Below are 6191 nucleotides of genomic sequence, written 5' to 3'. Positions count from 1 at the left end.
TGAAAGTTAACAATTTATGATAAATAATTGAATTATTATCAATTATTCATCATAAATTATTATAAGTTTGATGAATAATTTTAAATTAGTAAAATTATTCATCAAACTAATCATTTTAAGATTAAACCAGAAATAATATTAAAAATGATAGCTGTGAAGTATTATATTTAGTAACATTATTAAACGAATGCATTCACTACATGTGCAACTGCTATTAAGTCACTTTTAATACATATTTAGGTTTCAAAAGTTTTCTCCCTTAACTGCAGCCCTAGTCAGTCTAATAGCAATCAGCCCCAGAGCATACTTAAATTTAAAAAAAGAGCTTGCAAAATCTATACACATTTGACATCTTGAGGTCCCCCACACCTGCATTTGCACGAAATTGCTCACAGACCAATACACTTAACAATAACATTTCTGCTTACAAACAGGCCTGATTATGTTTTTACAAATATAAGTGTGTGATTTTTGCTGTTTCTCTGATAAAATTTGCAGAGACGTACCGAGTACTCAGTAACTACTAGGTACTAGACCAAATTTTGATCAGGTACTTGGACAATACCGAGTAGTTGTAAAAAATTAAATATTGTTCAAGACAGATTTTACAATTAATAAAAAATGGCAAGCATATAATATACTGTAATCATTTACAATTCAAATTTACAAGTCAAACTTAAATTTTGAGAATAATGAAGTTTGTTATGCTTCAATGGAGTAAATCTTGATTTTAATGTCCAAAAAGTTAATAAAAGTTATTTATTAAAAATGGGGCAAAAAAAGTAAGCATAGAAAGTATGAAATTTTTTTATTATTAAATGGATTTTCACTACAAACAAAAATTATTTATAAGAAATATAAAAATATCTTTCCTTAAAAAATAAAAGCTGCACACATGCAAAAACACTGCAGACACATGTTTTGGCATTACAAGGCAGTGGCGTATATATGTTTTTATTTTGGAGGGGACCCATATAACCAAGATTAGCCCCAGCATCCCCTTTTTGTAATTTCAATTTTTTGAGGGGGGAGCAACAGTGCCCTGATCTTATTTTCGAGGTGGGGCAAGGACTTCATACTCTCATACAGTGACGCAACCAGAAAATAGTGTTAGGAGGGCACTCTTAAAAATTTCCCACTTCCGTTGCATAGGGGGTAGATGGGGGTCCGGGGGTTCTCCCCCGGAAATTTTTTGAATTGTAGTGCTAAGAACGCAGTTTTAGACGGTCTTTGGTAATACTATGGGGAGGAAAAATTCGGGGGGCTTCTGCGGAAATTTTTAGAAATTGAAATCTTAAAAACACCTGTAGTTAGTCTGTCTTTCTTGACGTTAGTGTAATAAAAGGAGTGGGACCTTTTAAAGTTACTAACAATTGATTTTTTTTTTCAAGAAATAGGGTGAAATCCACCACCCCTCCGCCCAACTTTTCGAAATTGAAGTTCTTAAAACGCAGTTTCAGACTAACTTCATTGATGTTATGGGCAGGGCGGTTCTGGGACTCTCCCCAAAAACTGTTTGGAAATTAAAGTCCTAAAAAACGAAGTTTTAAAGAGATATTCATCAGTGATACTAGATGGAGGGATTTAAACATTCTCCACCTTAATTTTTTTTCGAAACTAGTTTTTTCATTTTCAGATTTCATACGGGAGCAGTCGAACCCTCGGCGAAAATTTTTCGTAATTGAAGTCTTCAAAGCTCGACTGTGAGCCATACTTGAAGGGTTCGGCCATTTTCAAAACTGAAGCTCCATTAAAGCAATCTTAAACAGTTTTCGATGCTTTCACTTGAAAAATTTTCGACACTGAAGCCCGGAAAACGAGGTTTGAGAAGCTCTTTAATGGTTTAAGTGGGTGGAGGAGGTTTGCAAAGTGTATGATTTTAAAGACTTTCTTATTTTTAGACTGACTAGGAAAAATAATTTTTTTAAAAAATGGGGTAGGGGGGGGTGAAAGAAATAGGAGGTGATGGATGAAATAACCTGATCAATAGTCAGTAACTTTTGATTTTTTTTTTATTTAAGATTATTTTCAAAAGCAATCATTGGCGTAGCTAGGGAGGGGGCGGAAGGGGCGGTCCGACCCGAGCGGCACTTTTCTAGGGGCGGCAAATTGGCCCTTTTGATGTGAAAGAATTAAATATATTTTTTAAATAAGGAAATTATGGTTTTAATCTATTACTGCAAGCAAGAAAATGTCTTCTTAAAGCACTCAAAAGGACAAAATAACTTTTCTGGGACGTAATGGACAATTAAGTATTCCTGTAGTTTTCAAGTATTCCAAGAAAGTGACACCACAAACGAAGAAAAGTACGGCTCAAGTCATTTTAAACCAAACTTTCCCAGAAAAATATGCCTGTTTCAACACTCAAATTTATGATTGAAAGCTCGATAATAATAAGAAATTCTCTACCTGACTTGAGCCGCTCTTTTCTTTGTTTGCAGTGTCATTTCATTGGAATAATTTAAAACTAAAGGAATAACACTTAAACATTCCATTCTGACCCAGAAAAGTTACTTTCTTTTTGAGTGCATTATGAAAAATGCATAGTATTTTTTAAAAAAATCTGTTATTTAGACTGTAGAGGTTAACTTCAGGAAGACGAAAACAATGAACTTTCCAAATTTTTGTTATAAGAAAAAGCTAATACAGGATTTTAAGCTTAGAGTTTCTTGAAAGCCTGCTCGTGAAACAAAAACTTCCCTTTTTTTTACTTAAGGAAAATGGTGACAAGAGTGAGAAAAAGGGGGGGAGGAGGAGGTGTTAAATGTTACACAAAACAATTTATTGGCTCGTTACACTTTATATGTTTCAGAGTTTGCTTTGATTTCCCACTCTTTACAAGAGTCCTCTTCTTCAAACGAAGTATAAGAGATTTCCGTTTTCTCGCTTTTGTGAGTAGATAATCTATTCGACAATTTTAGATCACATGTTAATCTATTCCTTATGGAAGGTAAGCGAATTTCATTTTTCAACATTTGGGTTGGACGCTCAACAAAGACCAAACATAGTCTAAAATGAGTTTTAAAATATTCAGTTTCAAATAATTCCGGTTGGGAACCTCTCCCACCCCCAATCTGTAGTCGAACAGTGCGAAAATGTTTTTAGGTGGGAGAGCGTTTTAATATCTTATCCCTTTTCCTGATATCATCAAATACGTTTAGAAATAGGTTTTCAGACTTAACACGTAGTCTCTAACGTAGCAAATACAGTCAAAAAGCATATATTTAAACCTTCAATTCTGAAAACTTTCCTGGAGAAAACTCCCACCCTCTCTTCTAAAGTCTCAACATCTAACTTAAAATTATGTTTTTAATGTTTCGATACAATTATTTTTTCGAATATCAATTTGTGAAAACAGCATTTGAATCCTGATTGTCCTTGATCTCTTAAAGTGATCAAATGTAGCCTAAAATACGTTTTTAGGACCTCAATATTGGAAATTTTCCGAGGCATATATTTTAGTCGCTCCCCCTCTCAACTTATATCTTCTAAGATTAAAACTGCGTTTTTAAAACTTCAATTTTGAAAAATTTCTCTTCGTCCCTTTTCCTTACGTCCCCAAAGATAGCCCAAAATTTTCTCTCTTAGAAATTTGCGTGAGTAGGAGAGTACGCAAACCCTTCCTTCTAAATGATAGTCTAAAATGAAATTCAGCTTTAAGAATGATTTTTAGAGGGAAACCTCCTTCTGTCCCTACTTCCTCCTACCATTATTAAACAAAGCCCAAAGTCGGACTCTAATTACGAAAAATTTTCAGGAGAGAACCGCTTGGGGCTTCACAACATTTTTAAGCCATTTGGAAACCTGTCAACGTCACTAAAGACAGCCGTGAATTCCTTTTTTAAGACTTCGGTGCCGAAAAATTTCCAAAGAAAGAACCCAAACTTTCCCCTTTCAACCAAACCACCAAAGACACCCTTAAAATTAATTTCAATTTCAAAAACATTTCAGTAAGAAACCTCAGCGCCCCTCTTTCCCCTAACTCCTACAACTGCGTTAGAATACGCATGCAATTGCGTTGCCAAAGATAGCCTAAAATTGCATATTTAAGAGCTTAAAATTTTCGCATTGAGTATTCGACTGTTCACGATTTCTTTGACTTCTCTTAAGTAGGCTAAGCTGCATTTTAAAATTTTGTGAAATTTCCTTTCGTTGTCTACCGATCCCCTAACGTTAACAAAAAAGCACTAAAAGAGACTAATTTTGAAAAAAAATCTGGAGCAAACCCACACACACAACGCTCCCTTTCTAATAACTTTGCTAAAATTGCGGGTTTTGACTTAAATTTAGCAATTTGCTCCAAGTGTGGGTCCTTATACCCTCCCCCCCTTTTTCTTTTGAAAGTATATAGAGAATAATAAGGTCTTATTTTTAATTTAAACACGTTTGAGAGTTTTGTGTATAAGCTATTTCACAACGAAAGGGCGGCAAATTGAGGGACTGCCCCGGGCGGCAAACACTGTAGCTACGCCACTGAAAGCAATTCAGATTTTTTCCCAACATTAGGCAATCTTTGGAAAGGAAAAGTTCGAGAATCCTCCTCTGAAAGGTAAAACACATTTTCAGGCACCTTTGGAGAGTTTAGAGGTGAGGAGAGGTTTTAGGGATCTTCTTCCAAAACTTCTCAAAATTGAAATCTTAAAGGCACAATTTCAGACTATTTTTGGTAGTAACCTTAGTGAAGGAGTGTTGGTTCGGGGACCTTCCTCCAGAAATGTTTTGAAATTGATGTCTGGAAAATGCCTAAATAAATGCATTTTAGGACATCAATTTCCGTCATTACTCCAACCGAACACCTAAAACTTACTTTAAAATTCTTGCAGCTGACGAAAGTTAAGGAGAAGAACATTTTGAAGACCCTTCTGTTCAGACAGACTAGGAAGGGGGAAAAAAAGGGGGGGGTGAAAGAAAGAGAGGGGAACTTAATTTGCTAAGAAATAAGCTGCATTTGTTTAAAAAAAAAAAAATTTAAAGATTTCTCTTTGAAAGAAATGAGATTTCTTTCCCTGACATTATTTGCTTTTCTTTTTGTTGTAATAACTTCACTTTCCCAAGACATGTTCTTTTTTTTATTAAAGGCTACGGATCCCCTGACGCCTTCTGAACACCATTGCCTAGTACCATTTAACGCAGGGTTCCCAAACTTCGATGATTTGCATCACCCTTTGAAGAGTTAGAATTTCTCACAGAATCCTAGTCTATATATATATATATATATATATATATATATATATATATATATATATATATATATCGTTGTTACCATGGTCACTTTGCGGTACCTCTCACTTCTTTCTGCGGCACCCAGTTCGGAAATCTCTGAGCTAACGTTTTACAATTATTATTATCATTATCATATTTATTTGTTCTGTTTTTTTTTAAGCTAAAATTTTGAAAATTATTTGTGAGCAACTAACTGGATTAGTGAGCAATACTTTTTTCCACATTTTAGAGGGGGCCCGGGCACCCTCAGCACCTTTCGTATATATGCCCTTGTTACAAGGAAACTAACTAAAGTACTACTCGCCAAACTAAAGTGCTACTCAGTACGTCTTTAGAAATTCGTATGAAGTATACAGTGCCCCCTCCCCCTTTCTGGAAAAATTCAGAATGATGGGCCTGCTTACAAATGAACAAAACTATTTACAAAAAAAAAACGCAATTTTTATCCCCTTCAGAGCCCTTATGCCTTCTGGGCTACTTGCAATTGAGTTCGAGTAAATTCACTACTTCTTTTAAAAAGCAAACCAAAACAACAAACTAAATAAATTCTTACAGCAAAAATACTGGGGATATTTCGCTAATCGGGAATCTGGCTCGGTCGTCTCATTTTTGGCATAAATAATTTTATTTTGGTAACCCTGCTGATTTATAGTTACCCTATGTGATTAGATGTTTCTGATCGCTTTGTTTTGATTTGCAAAGAAAAATACCTCTTGCGCAGGGGCTGGAGCCAAAAATTGACGACAACAAAGAAAGATTACCCGATTCCAAATTATCGAAATATCCCCAAGATATTACGACTTGATTTTCTTTTTTTTTGAAGAAAATCGTCAAAATCAGTCAATTATATTTCAGATTTAGAAATAAAGGTTACTTTAAATGTTCTTAAAAAGATTTGTTTCACATCACACTTATAAATAACAATCATAAAATTCTGCTAACGCAAAGCTGTCAAAAAAATCCCGCTC

This window comes from Uloborus diversus, chromosome 4, assembly GCF_026930045.1.
Source record: "Uloborus diversus isolate 005 chromosome 4, Udiv.v.3.1, whole genome shotgun sequence".
NCBI classification, from domain to species: Eukaryota; Metazoa; Arthropoda; class Arachnida; order Araneae; family Uloboridae; genus Uloborus; species Uloborus diversus.
This window is presented reverse-complemented; position numbering follows the sequence as displayed.